The following is a 22321-nucleotide window of genomic DNA, read 5'->3' on the forward strand; positions in this document are numbered from 1 at the left end:
AGCGTGCCAGGCTCCTCTGTCCATGGAATTTTCCAGGCAAGAATATTGGACTGGGTTTCCATTTCCTCCTCCAGGGGACGTTCCCAGCCCAGGGATTGAACCCGTGTCATTTGGGTCTGCTGCATTGGCAGGTGGATTCTTTACCACTGTGCCACCTGGGAAACTGAATTATAGGAATGCTGGGAAAGTAATCAAAGATTGATTTAGTGACTAGAAACAAATTAATTAGAAATGGAAGCATTAAACATAATCTCAGAATGTGTTATATATATGGGAAGTTAATTTAGGAGATTCAGCTTTACAGCAGTAGAGAATCTCTTCACAACATCTCTCAAATGGTGTTGCCATTGCTAGAAGGACTAGTCTTAAGAAACTCACTCCCTTGGGGCAGCCTATCCACTGGGAAAAGTCAAAAGTCAAATTTGATTGTACAAAATAGTTGTACTCCATGATAATTAGAGCTGACTTTTTAACCCTTAGTCCTAGTTGTGCTTCCTAATGCAAATGCTAGTCTACATGCATTAATTCTGTCTTTCAGGCAAATGGTACTGACGGACTGTGTGGCATTTGCACGTCACGTTGGACCCACATGTGTTGGGTGGGTCTTTTACCACAGTGTTGGGAACAGGTCAATAGCTGTATTGGGTTTTCTCTAGCTGTTGTATTCTAGGTTATTGTAAATGCTCATGTTATCTTTTAAAAATGCTATTAGGAAATGTGTGGGATATAAATTATGCTACTATTTCTGTTGCCCAGCCCGGTGGTTTAACAGTGCTTAAGAAACGTCTGGGATGTTTTGCTTTATTCTGAATCAAGTGAGATACAAAATACAAAAAAAAATATAAAAAATGAATGAGTTCAGGGAAAGCAAGAGGTTCTGTGTATGTATAAGTAAGGGGGTAAATAATAGACATAGTATCTGTATATACTGTATACTTATATATATTAGAAATATATACAGAATATAAAGTGTAAACCTTTGATGTAAGCAGTCGGTATATTTATAATTAAACTCACTATTTACTAACAACACTTTGGGTTTTATATTGAATACTCCTGTCTTCTTTAGAATTCAGGATCTTTGACTTTGTACACTTGACATTTAGGTCATTAAGTAACTCATTGTTCCATCTTAAAAAGATGAATTTCTTACTTATGAAGACAGATTTCATGGCCTTATTTATACCTGCTCTGTCACTTGTTGCTTAAGAAAAAATATTACTCTCTGGAATACAGCTAAAGTATATGGTCTTTGAGAATTCTTTTACCACTTTCTTCAGATATTCACTTTTTTCTTTAAAATTTAGTAGAGTCATCTGCTAATTTAGTAATCTAGAGACATTATTTGAAAGGGAACATTATATATATTCATATTTTCTCTGACAGCCCCTATGTTACCTGTAGATTGTAATGCACACTAATTTAGGGTGAGACTCTAATCACTGAAACTCAAGTTGGAAACAATATACACAACTTTGAATTTATAGTTCTCTACAGTTCTAGATATGTACATGTCTTTTAAAATTGTTTTTCCATCTTCTTTTAAGCTTTATTGAGATTGTAATTCAGATAGCATATAACTCACCTACTTAAAGTCTACAATTCAGTGGTTTTTAGTAGTCACAGAGGTACACAGCCATCACTACCGTCAATTTTAGAACAGTTTTATCACCCACAAAAGAAGCCCCAACCTCTTAAATTGGTTCTTGTATTTTAAGGTTGTTTTGGCTATTCTGAGTCCCTTTAATTTCTGTGTAAATTTTAAGATCAACATGTCAATTTCTGCAAAGAAGCCAGCTGAAATTGTAAGGATTGCCTTGAATCTGTAGATCAATCTGGAGAATGTTGCCATTCCAATAGTGAACCTTTCAATCCATGAATTTAAGATGTCTTTCCATTTACTTTGGCAATGATGCATGAATTTCTTCACCTGGAATCACTGTGAAGAGTAAAATCCGAGCTTTTTACTCCGCTGGTAAAGAATCCCCCTGCAATGTGGGAGACCTGGGAGTGATCCCTGGGTTGGGAAGACCCCCTGAACAAAGGAAAGGCTACCCACTCCAGTATTCTGGCCTGGAGAATTCCATGAACTGTATAGCCCATGGGGTCGCAAAGAGTTGGACGCAACTGAGCGACTTTCACTTCACTTCACTTCTCCGTTTATTTAGGTCTCTTAAATTTTCTTTCAGTAATGTTTTATAGTCTTCAGAATATGATGTACATACATTTAAAGTTTATTCCTGAGTATTTTATTCTTTTTAATGCTGTTGTGTAAATAGAATTTTCTGTATTTTTCTGGTTGTTCATTGAAAGTATGTAGGAATACAGTTGATTGTTGTATGTACCTTTAATTTTGAGACATCCTGCTAGACTAAAGAAACGTGTGAGTTTATGTGTAGCATATTATGACATTCAAACCATTTTGTCTTGAGGTTACTGTTTCTGGGTTGAGTCTAACTCGGAGATCTCAGTTACCAACAGCTCCCCTGCCACCTGTTTCTTCTGTAACCCGAATAAGCATGGACATCAGCGATCTGTCAACCGCCTGCTTCGTTTGTTGCCCAGTAGATTGCTGCATAATTTCTTTTCTTAATTTTAGGCATCCAGTACTTTAATGAATTATGTCACCTTTTCAAGAGGGAATATGAGAACAGATATACTTCTTTTCCAGTCAAAGAAAGATTTATATTCTATGAAGAAGACATATGGGAACAAAACCCAGTATGTGCCATTTTTTTTTGTTTTTGTCCTTTTTTTGTTATGATTCAGTGTAGTCATTACATAATAGTAAAACCCCATGATCTTACATACACAAGCAGGAATGAATTGACATCGCTTACTTTAGAAACAAAGTCATAACACCAGTCAGGAGCTCTGGTTAAATCACTGATGATTTGCAACTTAATCCTTGAGGTAAAAAGAGGAATGAAGGATCATTCCTGGTGCATATTGTAGGCCATATCAGTAAATATCTAGAAGCTGGATTTTCCAAATTTGAAAATATAATAATGTTCCTAGGGAAGGAAAAGGTTGCTCCTGAAATCCTAAGGAAAGCGGTCTTGGGCAAGCCTACAATCTAGACACCTTGCCATATTTTCATCTTTGCTTTATCCTCTTTCTCTTCAACAGATAGCCCCTGTGATCTCATTTTTTAGGCTCTCCCTGAGTCCCTTAATCCTGATCCAGGTATAGGTATCCTCAGAAGTGGAAAGAAAGAAGCCTTATTGCATTCCTAACAGGATTTGTGGTGAAAATTAATTCTGTTTTGGAGGAAGGGAGGGTATGTTGTTTATGTTTGATTTATTTATTTTTTACTCTAGAGTAATCACAAATACCTAGAAAGAAGATTGCTTGTGGCAGAATCTTGTGGAGCGCCGGCACCTTACCTTCCTGTAAGAATTGTAATTTTTCTTAAAAAAAATAAAAAACTTTTCCTTCTTTTTTTAGCAATAGAGAAACCTTTTTTTTCAGGTGTCTTATTATACGTTTTAATCCACATTCTGTCGTAACAAAGGAAGAAGTTGAGCTGAATAAAGAAAGCTCACATTGATACCATGTGACATTGCAGACAGGGGAACATTAGCCACCGATTTTACATGAATATAAATATATTAAACCTCATCAGGAATTCTCAAAGTTTGGTCGGAGGACCCTGGGGAGTTCCTTGATCCTTTCAAAGAGGTCCATGAGATGAAAATTATTTTCATAATAATATTAAAACATTTTTTGTCTTTTTCTCTGTGTTGACAGTTACAGTGTTGGTACAAGCAAAATTTTTAATGGGCAACAGTGGCAGTGCATTAGCGCTGATCAAAGCAGTGACCCCCAGATAGACAGATAATGATCATATTCTTCACTACAGGGCACTCACAGAAGGTCAGCTTCACTGAAAAATAAACTTGGTGAATCAGAGAAATTATTAATTCTACTAAATTTTGACCCTAAGTATGCCTCTTTTTTAATATTCTGCATAATCAGCTGGAAGATACCGATATTAAGCCCTTTTGCTGCATTCTGAACTATGATGGCTGTTGCAGAAAGCAAGCACTCAGATAGTCTGAGTTGTGAGCTGAACCAGCTGCTTTTCTCGTGGGACACCAGTTTTGCTTGACAGGTCACTGAAAAAGAAGCTGTGATTATTCAAACTTGGTATGTGACAGACATTTTCATGAAGATAAGTGACATGGAGCCTTGCTTCAGGGAAAACAAGTAGACAGTTTTCATTGCCAATGATAAAATTAGAACTTCTAATGAGAACAAGAATTTTGGAAAACTTGTATTCACCATTCAGAGCTTGACAGCGTCTTTTCTTATCAGAAGAGGCTGTGAAGATACTTCTCCCTTTCTCAGTTACGTGTTTCTGTGAGGCCAGGTTTTCTTATGCACTCCCACCCAAGCAACATACAGTTGAAGGCAGAGCAGATAAGACGATCCTACCTGTCTTCTTTTAAGTCAGACGTCACTGTCACTGAGATTTGCAACACAATATAAAGCAACACTATTCCTCTCACTAGTTTTTTTGGCTATAGTTATTTCCATTAAAGTTGTAATTTCATCAGTCATGTTAACCTTTAAGAAGTGGATTGTTTTTCATGAGTTAATAATTTGAAATTTCTTGTGTTTAATTTCTGATATGATAAATGTCAGGAGATATTCCCCGCCCAAACAAAAGCTGTTTGAGGTGCTTGTTAGTTTCTAAATGACCACGGGGTTCCTGCCAGGAAGAAGACTGAGCACGCTGGCCCGCTGTGCTCCTGAGGTGTCTCTTGACGGGTCCAGGGCTTACAGGGGATGGAAGCCAGAGGTGACATCAAGAGTCATTTTCCTTTGAACAACGGTAAGTTAAAGCAGAGCTTGGCAAAGTACAGTCTGGAGACCAAATGGAATCCACAGCCTGTTTTTATAAATAAAGTTTTATTGGCATGCAGCCACACCATTTCTGTGACTTGTCTGTGTCTGCTTCCATACTGCAACAGCCAAGTTGAGGAGTTGCAGCAGAGACTTTTTGGCCCAGTTTGCTGATGCCTGCCTTGAAGGGTCATTTCCATAAGACTGCTCTTTAAAAGGAGAACAAAAATTGGAACTGTGCAGCAGTACATGAGCTGTTCATGTTACATTTGCCATTCCCTCGCATTCTTTAGTGTGAGGGTGAGTGAAGACTGAGAGACCCAAGAGTCAGACAACTGTCTTTTTAAAAAATAAAATTTATCTTTTCTTTTTATACAGAAAAATGCAAAGAATAAGTCAAGAATAATTCATAATCTCCACTCCCAGAAATGTTGTTGTTGTTGAAAATAAATTTTCAGACAGATGAAAATTAAAGACTTCCCTGGCCCTAGTCATTCTCTCCAAAGACAGACATCTGTGGTTAATGGTTTTTAATGAATACTTAAGAAAATAAAAATTCATGCATATGCAAGCTTACATTTTTGTATCTTTAAAATTTTTCTTACTCGGAATTAATCACACTGTACAATGATCTATTTATCTCTTGTGTGGGAATCCATGCATTTTAAGTTCTCACATATTGTTAAAACCTCTGTGTCTTGCTTCTTTTGACATGTGCATTTTTTATTTTGACAGTGTTAAATCGCCCCCAACCAAGACATCATAGATTGAACTCCTATTAGCAGTGCATCAAAGTTCTTATTTTCCCATACTTCCACCAGGAACTGGGCATAAACTTTTTTTCGTTTTAGTGTTTTCCTATCTTTTCAGAGAAAATTATATGATTGTGATAAATTGTATAGGTAGATATCCATGAGTGAGTCTGAGCATCCTATTATTTATTGTTCCAAGAGAGAGCTGAACATGACATGCTCTCAAAGAAGGAAGAAACTGTTCCACGCTGCTTCTAGTACTAAAATGCTAAGCAGCATTAATAATGGACTTAATGTTTCCTGCGTGAATCTCCACTTGCCTCATTACCCCACTGTAACTGGTAGCAATAAAACCTCAGTGTAGTCATAGCTCAGATGGCGTGAAGCCTCCTAACTTGTCCTGTGGGTTTCCTTAGCATATGGGAACTGCCACAGTTGACCTCAGCCTTGATTGCTGCAAAGCAAATACCCAGCTGAGGTTTACTTACCTCTGTCCTATTGCCTGTGTAGATATCAACCCAAAAGCCCTTTTAATACACTTTTAAAGAAATGTTGGGAAGCAGTATTTAACCTAAAAGATAAATAAACAAGGCTGTACCAAAAGGTATGTTCACCACCCTAAATGTGACCAAACTTTTCTATGATTACATATATTTTGTTTTTAAAAATCAAAACAAAAACTAGATATTTAAAAATGTCTTTCAGACCTTGCTCTGCATACCAAATCACACTGACTAGAGATTTATAGAAATGGTCATTTCCTTTTATTGTAACTGTTAAATGTAAAGGTGACCTAAACAAGTTGAGGTTTTAAAGAATTTTATAAATTGATCAAGTTACAATAATGGTACAAAAAAGGGAAGGAATAGCAAGAATATGAGAACAATGACACTTTTTTCCAACCTCAGACATTAATTAGGCTGAATCCATGGGGTAAAAGTTGTATGAAACTTAAGACGCAATAGTAGTTGACATTATATTTAACAGTAGCATCTGAAAATAGCCATGCAGTTTTGTAAGCACTTTTAAAGTTTACTCTCACATTTTATCATTCTGTTTTTTTTCCCCCTCAGTTCTTCAAAAAAAATAGCAACACCAGGATTTTAGTTTCCATACTCCTACCCCAGGCAAATGTTTTGATTACCAGAGTGATTTTTGTAATCCCTCCTGTTGTTATGACTATCAGTGCTTTTCTGAGTTCCGTAGTGATAGAAAGAATAGTCATTTTACACAGAAGAGTCTGTTTATGGCAGAGTGGTGACTGTTGATTTGCCAAAAGCACACTGTGAAGGTTTCAGGGATTGGCACATACGTAGTAAAAATACAAAAATACGCTGGGAGATGATTAATACCAAGTTCAGGGTAATTGTTATCTTTAGAGAGGAGAATTAGGGGAAGGGGGAGGGTGGAAGAGAGGCATGCACTTCAGCTGTGTCTATAATGTCTTCTGTGTTTCAGAAATGAGGACTTGAAGCAAACATAGCAACGTGTTAATATATATTTAATCTGGATTGTGAATACATGGCTATCTGTCATTTTTTTCTATTCTTTTCTGCTGCTAGTATAAATAAATAGTAAAACATGTTCTTGTTTATTTCAGAAAGAGATCCGTAGCTCCTTGGTTCTTTCAATGTTGCAACAAATGTTAATGGAAGATAAGGCAGATTTAGTAAGAGAAGCTGTGATCAAAAGCCTTGGTATCATTATGGGATACATTGATGACCCAGACAAATATCAGCAGGTATGCTTTTCAGAATAAATCCCATCTATTCCATTATAAAATTCCAAATGGTGTAATATCCCAAACCGCTGATTCAGATACCCCATAATCTATGGTAGGGATGGCAAATGGGTCAACTTGAGCAAGTTAAAGTTGGCTGCCTGGTTTCAATTCTGCAATTTCAAGGAGAAAGTGCATGATTCATTTATAGTATCTGCCACAGCTTTGTGGCAGGAAATTGGCAACAAGCTTGCCATTTTCTCTCTGGTTTCCCTCAAAGGATACATGACATTTTTCTTTAAAGAAATTGAGGAAGGCAGGCTTATGAATGGCTTATTTCTTGCTTAAAATGTCTTCTAAATGTATTGGAATGGATGTTTATTACATTTTGTTGTGTGTTTGAGGCTTCTGTTTTGTTTTAAATCTGTGTTGTGTCTCTTTCCTTTTGGCAGGGTTTTGAACTGTTGCTGTCAGCCTTGGGTGATCCCTCAGAAAGAGTGGTTAGTGAGTGCCACACATCAAGTATTTTTACCAGCCTATGCTGCCTGGACTACAGAACTTGGAAATTTACAGCCTCACCTAATACCCACATTGCTGAACAAGATTGAAAAACTTCTCAGGGTAAATGCTTCCTTTATTTATACAGTTAATAGAAATTTTAAAGGTGTGTTTTAAGGCATCTTGAAAGAATGTTGGGGAAACAAAGATAGAAAGTACCACTTTGCTGAACATGCTAATTAATTACCCGTTAAAGATTCTATTGGTCTGGAGCCAAGAGAGATTTGAGGAAGTTTTGCTTGACTGAAGCTAAGGAGAAAGGGCACGATCTGACTTTGTTAGCTAAAATAGCACCTTTGTGGCACCTACTCTGACACTGTTCCCAACCCTGCCTCTTCCAAACCTCTTCTGAATACTTAAATACTCTAGATAAAGTATCAGCTTCAGTCCCCAGAATGCAGAGATAACTTAAAATATGAGCCTTCAAAGGTTTCTTGTTTACACAATGTCAAAATGTTTTAACTTTATTTCACTGCATTCCTTCATGCCCTCACTCTTTAAAATGAAATTTTTTCTTTAAAATGAGTTTTCTGTTCTTCCTAAAAAGAAAAGTCGATACAACGAAACTAATTTTTGTACTAAAAGTCTCAGCGTCTAGGAGAAAAACTAACATTTCTTTCATGTGTATTATGTACACATTATGTACCATACTTTATAAATAATATCTATTATTTCATTCTTAGAACTCTTTGAATTATATTTTGTTTTTTTGGTGTGGAAACTGTTTAACTTACCACAGCTGTCAAATGACAGGACCAGGATCAGATATCAGCCTCTGAAACGACACTGTTGCCCTTTCTACCCCCAGATTTTAAGAATCTTTATCAGACTCTTAACATAAAGTATTTTAACATATATATATATATATATGGAAGGGAGTTGTAGAACATTGACAGCTTAGCTTCCCACAGAATTGTTTTTGATTAAAATTGTAAAAGTCACTTTGTTTTAGTTGCTAAATCATGGCCAACTCTTTGCAACCCCGAGGACTGTAGCCCACCAGGCTCTTCCATCCATGGGACTTGCTGGGCAAGATTACTGGAGTGAGTTGCCATTTCCTTCTCCACAAGTCACTGTATGACAGCATAATTACTAAAATGTGTTATATGTGTGGAACTGCATGGTCAGAGATTGTATGATACGTAAGGGGAGCTACCTGGCTTCATCATTTATGGATAAGCCTCATGGTGTTATTTTACAATATTTATTCTTCCTCTCCATTCTTAATCTAGAGCCTTTTTGTGGCCTTTTTTTTTTTTTCAGTGTGGTAAGTCAGAAGTGTTTTCTTTTATTATCAGAGCTGAATTAATAGTTACCAGGGCTAGTTTGTGAAGCTTTTCATTTTCTTTGTATTTTTTTTCTTCCTCAGCTGTTTTGTGTTACTTTCAGTAGGGGAAAGAAAGTGTAATTGCTATTTCCTGCTGTGTCCTTGATACGGATATAAGCATATGCAGCACAGTTTTTTTTTTTCCCCAGAAAAAAGAATATAATTTATTTTCAGGAATAAATGAAATTGATAGCAAAAGCCATTATTTTCTTAGCTCAGAGTCCAGCTAACCAGTAAGTGACCTTTGATCCATGGCACGTGGTAGCCCCAAAGCACCCAACCGCCAGGATAAATGGCTATAGACAAGCTATTAGTATGTATGAGATTTTCAGATTTGTGAAATTATTCATATCTCTTCTGGGCTTCTAATAAACAGGAGTATAAACGCAAGTGTTTTTAGTGTTACAGTTTCCATATAAAGTAAACTGGGCCACCTGTAATCTCTGGGATATGAAGCAGTATATCCAACAATGCGTGAAGCATCGCATAAAAATGGTATATACTGTAAGAATGCCAGTTTTACTTGGAAAATTGAGAATGGATAGGGTAGGTTCCTAAACCTCAAACTTACCGTTCCGACTACTTATCTTTTACAACTGAGTTATCCATGGTGTATTAGTTGCTCAGTCATATCCGACTCTTTGCGACCCCATGGACTGTAGCCCACCAGATTCCTCTGCCCATGGAATTCTTCAGGCAAGAATACTGGAGTGCATAGCCATTCCCTTCTCCAGGGAATCTTCTCAACCCAGGAATCAAACTCCAGTCTCCTGCATTGCAGGCGGATTCTTTACCATCTGAGCCCCCAGGGAACCCCTGAGTTATCCAAGTAATTGCTTATTTCTTGTTTTACTTCTTTTGGACCTCGCTTTAAATCTTTGGACCTCACTTTTCCTATAATAAATCTTAACATTATCTATTTGACTCTTAACTCTTCCGCTGTTTTTCAGTAATTTGTCATATCTCTTAAGGAATAATATGCATTCCATCATAGTATCACAAATTGTGACCAAAATGATATAATCCTATTTGAAATGATCAGATGTGCTTCGACATGATATAGAAATATGAGGTACAACTATCCCTCACTGTCCAAATCTGTTTGATTCCTAGGTTGAGATAATGATGATTCATGCAGAAAGCTCAGAGAGTGTGGGATACCATTTTACCTAAATTCATTTATTTGTGTATTATGATAGCAAGTAGAGACTTTAACTAACAAGGGACAAACTTTACCTGTCCTTAAGATATTGTTAAGTACTTTAGGAAGCATAGGAAGATAATACCACCTTAATTTTGTCTTTCAGCATTTTAAAATTTATGTCATGTTTTCTTAAGTTTAATGATTATCATTAAGCCATTCATATGCTTTGAGAAAATGCTGCATCCTTCATTGTGTCTTTTTAGGGTGTTAACCTCTATGCAGGAGCTGTTGGGCCACTAGGAATTTCTCTTCAACAGTTGAGCTGTTGGTAGCATTCTTCACTTAAGAGCCAGCTAAGACCTGGAATCTAATAATCTAATCTAATCAGTAGGATCTTAAATTTATTGATATGTTCAAATTTGAAAATATACTAATGTATATTCATTATTTATTTACACAATCTTTAAAGTCATTTTTCCAGTTTTCCCCCAAAACTTTTAAAGTTTGTATTTGAAACCCTGGTTATAATATTTATAATAATTTTTTATTATTATTTTATATGGCTTTATCTTACTGGTCACTGCTTTTAACACTTTATATTAATTTAATGGTTATCAAACTATGGAAAACTTGCTAAATAAAGCATTTAATATTGGAGATTAAATACTTAAGAATCCTGTTCAGCTCAAGCTTTAGTGTATTTTAGGTTATTCTCCGATATTAAACAATTTTTCCCTGCTCTCAACCTATTAGTTTCTTACTCCATGAAGGAAATATCTTATTGTAGTTACTATTTATTGACATAAGCAGTCTGGTGGATTAAATTCAAATCCATATTTTAACTGAGATCTTATTTTGGAGCAAATTTTAAAATAAATAAAGTTTTGCTTTTTACTGGCAAACTCTTTCATTTCAGTATTCGTTTACTAGCTATTTAGTCTCATAAAATCTTAATTTTTTGAGATTTGTTAAATTTGTTCACATGCAAGAGAAATTTACAGCTGACCCTTAGACAACAGGAGTTTGAGGTGTACACATCCACTTATATATGGATAGTTTTCTGTAGTTAATATTGTAGTACTGCCTGGGCCATGGTTGGTTGAATTTGTGGGTGTGGAGCAATCTCTGACACAAAGGTCTGACTATATATACTGATTGTGCAGGGATCAACTACATTTCATTTTTTTCTGAAAGTGATTTAATGTATTTTAGTTTTGTATTTGAAGTCTAAAATATGCTAAATAGATATTAGGAGGCAGAACCTTACTTTTCTTCTGATCAGAGAGTTAACTTTCCAAACCACCATTTTCTGCATGACTTATTTCATGTCTCTGTGTTTACAGTGGGTTCCCTCGGCCTGTGTCACCTCTTCAAGATGTATCTACTATTATTGGAAGTCGTGAGCAGCTGGCATTGCCACTACAGCTTTATGGCTACCAGCTGGAACACGAGGGTACAACCGGCTGGGAGGGCTGTCAGTCAGCTGTAAGTTACCACCTCCATGTTCATTTGGTACATCTCAGCTACTCGAATGGAAGATAGCTCACGATATTTAGCCTGGGAACTGAGGGACAAAGTATAGCGAAATATTTTTTTAAAAATAACAAAACATAACTTGGCGTCATCTGTGGTAACTGTCTTCAGGAGAGAAGATTTATACCTGTAGACATGTAGTTGCTTATCTGTGCTTATCTGTGTCTGTATTACTGCAGAAAGACCTGTCTGCTCCCTTAGTATCTAAAAGTGGCAGTGGATTGTAAACGACATCCAGACTTCTCATTTTTGAGGCTAAAATATATGGTGCCATGTGAGCCAAGCTTTTGTATGAAGTATCACCTCCATTGACTTAAGTCTTATTAACACCACACTTAGAACTCTGCCATTAAGGTTCCATATATTTCATGACAATCTATTAAAATGTAAGAAGTTTACAGAATATAAAGTTAAGACTTTTTCAAGGGGTCCCAAACAACTCCTTTGCGTTCTAATTTTACTGGCTGTGAAAAGCGGAAGAGATTGTTTGATTTGGATTGTTTCAGAAATTGGCAAGGAAACAGTCATTTATTTGTATCCCCTGCCAATTTTCCTTTCTTTCTTATTCAGGTTACCACAGCTTATAGAAATAGTTGGCAAAATTAATGTCACTTCAACTGCCTGTGTCCATGAATTCTCCAGATTTTTCTGGTGCCTTTGCCGGACATTTGGCCAAATTTTTACAAACACTAAGGTGAAAACTTGTATTTCATATTTTCTTATATGCAAGACATATAAACATGTAATGTGTTAATTAATGCTATGGCAGAGTAAGTAAAAGCAGGAGCCCTTCCTTTATTCTAATTATCTTTTAATATCTTAGAAAACTATGATAATAAAAGAAAATTCTGGTCTGTAATATTCATATCTTGATTGATTTTCAGAAAATGATTTAGCCAAAGTTTAGTCTGTATCCACATTTAAATCTAAGGTCTGCTCACTGTGGATGTCTCAGAGCTTTCCAGCAGAGAAAGTATCAGCTAGGGGACTCCACTGCAATTCCTTGAACGTGCTTCTTGTACTGAATCTACCAGAGATTCAGGAAGCCCCCGTTTCCTCTATATGCTTTGGTCAGAACTTCAGGTGACTGTGGGCTTCCCTGATAGCTCAGTCGGTAAAGAATCCACCTGCGATGCAGGAGACCCCAGTTCGATTCCTGGGTCGGGAAGCTTTGCTGGAGAAGGGATAGGCTACCCACTCCAGTATTCTTGGACTTCCCTTGTGGCTCAGCTGGTAGAGAATCCACCTGCAGTGCAGCAGATCTGGGTTAGATCCCTGGATTGGGAAGATCCCCTGGAGAAGGGAAAGGCTACCCACTCCAGTATTCTGGCCTGGAGAACTCCATGGACTGTGTAGTCCATGGGGTCGCAAAGAGTCGGACACAACTGAGCGACTTTCACTTTCACTCAGGTGATTATAGAAACAAAGCAGCTTGTGTAGAATACTTGCTACAAGATAGGAGCTCTTGGAATAGAATGGACACTTGAGATAAATGCTGCATATTTCAATCACTGTCACATTTGCCTAACCAGGTTATTTTGTTGTTTAAATATTAAAATTGGAAAGTACTTAGGTCCTACTTTCTTCTTTAATCCTGTTAATCCATTTGTCTTCATAACAAGATTGTTGAGCCAGTTCTTTAGAGCGTTAACAAAACCTTATAAAGATGTAGTTGCTATATGTTAAGACATTTAAAAGGTAAAAATTTTGTGGCACCTCTTTACTGAGCCTGTAGTTTTTGAAACATTTAGAGCATGACAGTTTGGTATAGTGGACTGACAAAATTCAGAAAATGGGTTATGACTCTGTGTATCCTTGAATCAATCATTTAATGTATCTGTACTTAATCTTTTCATGTGTGAAATGAAATTTAATCCTGTACATCTGATGTTGTAGGTTAATCTTTTCACAGTGGTCTACATCTCAGTTTAAATGGAATTTGCAAATTAATATGCCTGACCTATTGATAGGAGGGCAAAAACCAGAGCTTAATGTTACTGTAGGAGAAACCAAATCATTCATTAACATCTAATTATTAAGTATAGTTGGACTTTACTGGGAATCACTATTGGCAAAAACTGTTTGACATCTCCAGAAGAAGTAACTGTTATTTATTTTACTTTTTCTTACAAAAGCAATTAGGAATTCACTTTAACACTTGAGTGGTTGACTTCAGAGGCCTGAAATCTGTGATGTTAAAAATGAAAATTGAAACAAGCATTCCCTCTAACTTAAAACTTTAATGTTAAATTCTGTCTTTCGTGTTTAAAATTAAATTTTAAAAAAGTTAAAGACTAAGCCAATGGATATAGCATAATGAGTATCTTACTCACTGAATATCCTAAATGAATGGAATTTCATTTTCATTCCTTTTATATACAACATTTTCTTTCAACAGTTTTAATCATATATCTGCCTAAGTATCCTTTATATCATCAGGTTCGGTTTTGGGAGGTAGTAATTTCAAACACTTAAAGTCACCTTGGAAATGATTTTAATTTAGTGAAGGAATCTTAAGGTCCTTCAGAAAACTTGCTGACCTGAATTGATTTTTTAAATATTTTATCTCTGAAAAGATGTTGTTTTCAGAGACTTGACACTTCTTTTTTCCTATGGCTTTTAAGAACTGTTGTGTTTTTGACTACTTGAATCTTTAAAAATCAGTAGTAGTAGCAACGGTAGGAAACATTTTATTTAACCATTGACTGGTCTGTTGAACCTGAGACTTTCTGGATCTTTTCTTCAGGTTGCTTAGGTAAAACCTCAGTTCCAAGAGATTTTAAGGCTGTCTGAAGAAAATATTGGTGAGTTTGTGCATTATTATTTTTACAAACAATTAAGTCTTTTTACTCCAGAAAAATACTTTGTTCATTATATTGAAATTGTATAACTAAACTAACAAGTACAGTTGAAAAGAAAAATTTATACTATGGAGTTCTTGGGTTTACAGCTCTGCTACATCTAATATCCTTTCCATGGAGTAGTAGTAAGATTGATCTCTATCAGTTTTATTGTAAATATCTACCTTCACTGTAATCAAACTGACCTAAGCCTGACCTTCTCAGACTGTGTACTTACTTGTACCCTTGGAGGTTTGAAGTGGTGCAACTGAAATACTAATTAGGAAAAAATACAGAGCATGTAATTCATAATTAGTTACTTAGAACTTTTAAAAATTAGAACAGGTGTAACTGAATAGAATATAAGGTATACATGTATTTTTTGTAATGAAACATGAGATTTTTAAGAAACTACAGGCTTTAATGGGCAGCTCCAGCCCCTCTGTTCATAGTTTTCAATTACTGTCTTAAGAAGTCTGGTAATAGCACCAAGAACTCCTTTATGTGTGGATCTTATGTCCCTGTGTATTTTTAGGAATGAATTTCTAGGAATGAATTGTGAAAAATATTAAGGACAAAAATGTATAGTCCCTGTGGTTTGTATTTTAACTTGGCTGTTTTGGATGTATAGGTAATTCTTATCTCAGTCTTACCTTAGTGATTTGATTTGAGTCATCTGGAAAACTCCATTTTTGTCTGTCCTCAGAGGTAATTAGAGAGTGAATAAATGATTCCTTTTAAGTTTGAAAATGTCACTGAGTGTTGGTCCTTTAGTGGACCGGAACCTGGTGGTCCGGAGAGTAAGAGAGAGAAAGAGGCTGACATCCCCTGGTTTACGCGGAAAGCCAATAGAGCCCTGTTCTCAGGGCTCGCGCGGCTGCACGTGGGCACCAGGCGCCCTCTCGAGTGGGTGAAGGCACAGTGCGCCCTCTGGAGAGGGTTTCAGAAGCCTGGGCAAGAAAGTGAGCTCAGCGGGCCTCCGCGCTCCAAGGAATTAGCCAGAAATAGAGAGAGAGAAAGAGAGAAGGAATAGAAAGAAAGAAGGAAAGAAAGAAAGAAAGACACGGGGACCAAAGCTCTGATGGAGCAAAGGTGTTTTAATCAACATGGCATGGGCATATATACTGTCTTACCAGGTGGTTATTCTCAGCAAAGACAAAGATTAAAATTCCAGACTTACAAAACATAAGATGATCTCTATCAAAGAGAGAGTTGCAAACAATCACCTTTTACCATATGGCTCATAAAAAGGAAGAAGGTACTTATCACTGTAATGAGAAATGCATGGATTCCTCAGCCCCGGGAAAGGCGTGCCTCTCCTCTTAATTCCTGAATATTCAGGAATCAATAAGGGCCAGAGGGTTCCTGACAGATCCAAAACAGCACACAGGAAGCCTCTTGTTAAATGCTTCCTGACAAGTGAGTTTTTTTGTTTTTGTTTTTTGACAAATGCTTCCTAAAGTTTATATTTGATAGCTTTCTAATGGTTTAATTACTTGGAATTAAAAATTGGTATTATCTGTTTAGTTAATTATTCATTCTGATGATGATAGCTTTCAGAATTATTAGTTACGAGGTAATTATATACAGTCTATATGTATGAATTCAACCTAAGCTTATGTACGTAGCCTCCGATTTACCTCTCAGCTACCATAGTCACACTCAGCCAACATCAGTACTCCCCAAAAGATAAAATGACTCTTGCCAAGAGAATAAAAAAACCTCAAATAGTAATTGATATGAAAATAGATTCTTTTTTGGTGAAAATACCTTCAAGATGGTTAAATACATGCTTTTAACTGAATTCTGTATATACTACTTTCTGAAAAGAATTTAAAGCCATGTAAGAATAGAAAAAAGCAATTTTTAAAAGTTTGAGTACATAAAAGCAAATGTAACATGCTTCAAATAATGCCTAACATCAGTAAATGAGAGCTGTTGGTGCTATAAATCACAACTGCCATATCATCTCTGGACCTGTTTTTAAAAAATCATTTACACATGCTGCATAAGAAAATCTGATGTCTTAGAGTCGTCACAGGACACTCAGCTGTGGCTGGATGCTTTTCCCTCTCCCCAAGCTGTAGTTAGCCTCCCTACTCCATGAAAATAGTCAGGGTTCTGTTTGGCTTCTGAAAAACCCCTGTGCAGTATGCAGGAAGAGCTCTGGAACTAGGCTAATACTAGAAACTAGGTCTCGATGTCTAGAAGCAGGTTAAATATATATCTAGGTGTCTCCTTTCAGCTGAGTACCTTGATGTTTTACTGAATACTGCAAATTAGAAGCCTGAAAATTCATACAACATGCTTGTATGGCCACTTGGGAAAGTGTTAAAAGAAAGCTCTGATTTATGACTATGCAAATAACAGTGTAGCATTTCATTTTGGTCATTAAAGTTTTTCCCATCTATCAAAATTGTGTATGCTAATGGCTCTGAAAAGTATTCAGTTTCATTTTCACAACCACCAGTGTATATATGTTTTGATCAAAGTATTTTTAAAGTAATGATAACATTTATTTGTAAGCCTTTTAACCAATTGTAGTTTAAAATATAATTTGTACTATGACTTTGACTTTTTGCTTTACATTTAAAGCATACTCAGATATTTAAAATTATTTTTGTGATTTTTAGATTCCTCAGCAGGAAATGGGGTCCTCACTAAAGCTACTGTCCCCATTTATACAACAGAAGTCCTTACATAAGTGTTATATTCAGGTAAGGGAAAAATTCTTTGCCTGGAAAATGTAAAAGCCCTTTCTATTTAGAAAGATAGCTCATGTTATGTCTTTTAATGTGTTTAAAAGTGAAAATAATACCCATAAATGAGAAACAAATTTATTTATTCTTATTCAATAAATAATTTATAGTAGAAAGCATATTTTAATAAAGTCTCTTGAGGACTATCTCTGTTAAACAAATAAAATTAGAGATTGTGTGCTTCTTGATATTTTGTTTAAAAGTGTTAGATTGTACTTATGTAGAAGTTTCTCTGTGTTTCATGATAATTTTTTCATTAATAAACAAAGCACATGTGTTAGCTGAAGCACACTGCAAAATGCTGTAACATACTGTTTCATCATTTTTAGCAAAGTATTTTGTAATCCCGAAACATGAAGGATTGTTATAACTCTTTTACTGCTCATGGTCTTTGCTCAGCTGGGCGTCTCTTCCGCTGTTCTTGCTGGTAGTCGCTGTGTGGCTGCGTTCACCTGGTTGGTTGGTGGGGCTCCTGGAAGCGTGGCTGGGCTTCAGTCCCCACGGTCTTAGGACCTCTCTCTGTCTGCACGTCCTGAGGAGCGGCAGAGCCAGACTCATTCTGTGCTAGCTTAGGGTTCCCAAAATTGTAAGAAAACAGAATTTGCTAGGCTGCAGCCTAGGCTTTGGAATTAGCACATCACTACTACTGCATTCTGTTGGTTAAAGCAAGTCACAGGTCCAATCCGGATTGAAAAAAGAGGAAACTGAATGAGAGCCTGACCCAGGAGGTGGTTCATTGGTGGTCACCAGTATAGCAGACCACCTCACTCTACATAGCATTGCTTTAAATTAACACGTTGTGTATTAAGGCACATCAGTCATTTTTAAGTGTGAGGCAGTCCCACCTGTGAGTTGAAAATATGGACTCAAGATAAAGCATTTTTAGAAATCATGACACAATAATTCCTATGTAGTATTTCCTGACCACTCCCCCCAATTAATCTGAATGTAATCCTAGGAAAACAATAAAATAAATCCAAATTAAGTTTTAAAAAGGGATTAGAATGGGAAAATCAAAGAGGAAAATCTTTTTTCCCCCAAATTTTCCACACTAATTCCTAACTTCTTTTGCCTTTTGAATTCAAAGTATAGCCGTTCATATTTATTGCACTCTTCTTCCAAAACAGATTTGAACCATCTTATAATATTAAACTGTAGTTCTACAATATCATAAGATATCTTGTAGTAGAAGCTCCAACTCAGTTAAAGTAGTGCAGTATTCTTTTAATGTTTCTACCCTAGTTTCTCAGACTACCTCATAATACAGGTACACACAGGATCTGTGTTTATAATATTTTAAGTCATGTAACCTTAACAGATTGCATCCGTTGTCCTTCAATTTGTGGAGATTAAGTCCTAGCACATTACCAGGCACAACAGCATGAATACACCGTTTTCCTCTTTAATTTTGGAAGCTCTTGCAGCAGAATAACAAAGGCGATGTCAGTATTTTCCTCTCTCATTTTTAAGCTTGGGCAGTAAGTATGCTAAGTCTGTTGATTTTGACCATAAATAGTATTTTAAGGCATAATAAATATGAGATACATATTGTAAGGCTTGATAAAGTATGAAATACAAGGTTTGTCTCATAGTAGTCCCTCAGAATAGATTTACTGAATAAATCAATATAGACGTATTTTTTGAGTAACTGTGTGAAATCCAAATATCTAAAGAGATAAGAGCTTTGCTACTATTTACAAAATGAGAACTGAGTGGCTATCGTAGATTGCCACTGCTTAAGGAAGCACACGCCAGTGTCTTTCTTACTAAACAAAATTTTCTGTTAAGGTAAATTAACTGTCCTTGTTGCTTTGATAAACAAAGCCTATTTTGAATCAAGCACGTAAGCAGTATTACTTGTTTTGAAATTTCAAAGTTGAGAAATCGTGTTGTAGTAAATTTTCAAATCAAAGAATTCATGCTCATTTAGCAGTATATTTTATAGCTGTTACTTCACAGCTAAGTTTTTTCGGATTTACAGTTTATTTTCCAAATTTTGTGGATCCTCTGATACAGTAAGCAACTAAAAATGAGTGAGATCTCCGTTCCACCATAGCTCTGATGGTGGCTTGTCAGTATTTCTGTCCTTCACTAAGCAGACCAGCATATTATAAAACTGCTGTGTCCATCCTTTATTCATGGTGAGCATTACTCTGGTCAGTTCTTTATTTCTGCCTCACTCTAAGTTAACCTGACCATGTAGGAAAAGTTAGATGGTAACCCAGTCTTCCTCATGGATCTAGTGATGTATGTGCCTTTTTAGTCACTCTGTCATGTCCAACTCTTTGTGACCCCACGGACTATAGCCTGCCAGGCTCCTCTGTCCATGGGATTTTTCAGGCAAGAATACTGGAGTGGGTTGCCGTTTCCTTCTCCAGGTGTCTTCCTGACCCAGGGATCAAACCTGCATCTCCTGCATTGATTGACAGGTGGATTCTTTACCACCGAGCCACCAGGAAGCTTTGATACTGATATATATAGAAGCCACTTATTGTTGACATAATATAGCCCTAAAGACAAAATATTTGACTCTAATTTATTATATATTTATTTCCTGATAGAATGTCAGATTCTTTCCCTTACAGATTCTGGCTAATTTAACATACAATTATCTTTTTAAACTTTACTATTGAGCAGACTTTCTTTTTCTAACAAATTTCTTAATAGTGTGCTGTGTAAACAAAGAAAGGAAGAAATATTTTCTGATTATTAAAATAATGGTTTGTCAAAGAAAGCTTAAAAATAAAGGTAATTTTTTAATCAAAGGTGTGACTATTTTTTTAAGGACACAATGGTCTGTATTTCAGCAACTGTGCGACTTCTCATCACTAATAATTTCTCAGATATCAATTTCTACTCTTAGGAGGATAACTGTTTTAGTGGCTTATATTTAAGCATTTAGAGCCAAAATTAATGGGAAGTAAAACTGTTAAAATGAATTTTAATTAAAAAAAATACCCTTTTCATGTCTCAAACCAGAACTATCTCATCAAACTTTCTGCAGCGATGCAAGTAATCTGCATCTGAGTTGTCCAGTGAGGAAACCACACATGGATGTTAAAGAGCTTGAATTGTAATTAGTGCAGCGCAGGAACTGAATCTTCGATTTTACTTCTCTTTAGTTTGAGTGTAAGTTACCACATGTGGTGAGTGACTGCCATATTTGACAGCTCAGGTCTAAATCTATGAATCAGAATAGTGTTTGTCCTCATACCATTGTGATCATAGATATGCTTAGTAAATATCTTTAATTAAAATGCTTCCAAATTAGGATATTTCTCCCTTATTTGATAAAATTTTCTAATTGTAGATACAAAATGATGGTTTTTAAGTTCTACCTGATTGCTTGGAAATTCATTATCATTCTTTTTCCTCTGTAGGAAGAAGACCGAAAGCTCTTGATTGGATTCTTAGAAGATGTAATGACCTTGCTTTCATTATCTCATGCTCCTCTTGATAGCCTGAAAGCTTCTTTTGTGGAACTGGTGTAAAAATAATAGCTTATAGATTTTAAAAGCTATAGAAAGTTTTAAAATTGGTTTTATAGACTACATATATTTAGTCTAAATAAAGATTAGTATACACACCAAACTTCTTGATTTTTTACTTAAGTTTTTTTGTTCTTTTTTTGTATATTTTAATATTTTGTAATCAATACATTGTAATAAAAGGAGGAGGTAACAGATAGAGATGTGTCTTCTTTGAAGCAGCTGGAGGCATAAAATCAAGTACAAATTTGAAGAAAATTCAGTGGCCCCAGACTGGAAAAGGAGTCCCAGTGAAAGCCAGATCACTGGGCTCCCTTTTCCATTCCAGTTGATTTGCCTGGTTTACTGCACAGTTGCACTCATCTCACTGGCAAAGTAATGCTCACAATTCTCCAAGCCAGGCTTCAACAGTACGTGAACCATGAACTTCCAGATGTTCAAGCTGGTTTTAGAAAATGCAGAGGAACCAGAGATCAAATTGCCAACATCCACTGGATCATCGAAAAAGCAAGAGAGTTCCAGAAAAATATCTACTTCTGCTTTATTGACTACGCTAAAGCCTTGGACTGTGTGGATCACAACAAACTGTGGAAAATTCTGAAAGAGATGGGAATACCAGACCACCTGACCTGCCTCCTGAGAAATCTGTATGCAAGTCAAGAAGTAACAGTTAGAACTGGACATGGAACAACAGACTGGTTCCAAAGTGGGAAAGGAGTACGTCAAGGCTGTATATTGTCACCCTGCTTATTTAACTTATATGCAGAGTACATCGTGAGAAACGCTGGGCTGGAGGAAGCAGAATCTGGAATCAAGATTGCCTGGAGAAATATCAATAACCTCAGATATGCAGATGACACCACCCTTATGGCAGAAACTGAAGAGGAACTAAGCAGGCTCTCAATGAAAGTGAAAGAGGAGAGTGAAAACGTTGGCTTAAATCTCAACATTCAGAAAACTAAGATCATGGCATCTGGCCCCATCACTTCATGGCAAATAGATGGGGAGACAGTGGAAACAGTGTCAGATTTATTTTGGGGAGCTCCAAAATCACTGCAGATGGTGATTGCAAGCATGAAATTAGAAGATGCTTACTCCTTGGAAGGAAAGTTATGACCAACCTAGATAGCATATTAAAAAGCAGAGACATTACTTTGCCAACAAAGGTCCCTGTAGTCAAGGCTATGATTTTTCCAGTGGTTGTATATGGATGTGAGAGTTGGACTGTGAAGAAAGCTGAGCACTGAAATATTGATGCTTTTGAACTGTGGTGTTGGAGAAGACTCTTGAGAGTCCCTTGGACTGCAAGGAAAGGTAGAGCTACCTCCACACATCTCTTGTGTACACTTTGC

General features: G+C 36.3%; 1 non-coding gene and 1 pseudogene across 1 annotated transcript; both read left to right on the plus strand.

Annotated features, from left to right (window-relative positions):
• Positions 1-21072, plus strand: part of LOC122678322 — an 87988-nt pseudogene extending 66916 nt beyond the window's left edge.
• Positions 1905-1976, plus strand: LOC122678519. The gene has a single exon (XR_006336182.1). It is a non-coding gene; the product is annotated as a small nucleolar RNA SNORD36 (small nucleolar RNA).
• Positions 21073-22321: the final 1249 nt, after the last annotated feature.

The sequence above is a fragment of the Cervus elaphus genome, chromosome 20 (assembly GCF_910594005.1).
Source record: "Cervus elaphus chromosome 20, mCerEla1.1, whole genome shotgun sequence".
NCBI lineage: Eukaryota > Metazoa > Chordata > Mammalia > Artiodactyla > Cervidae > Cervus > Cervus elaphus.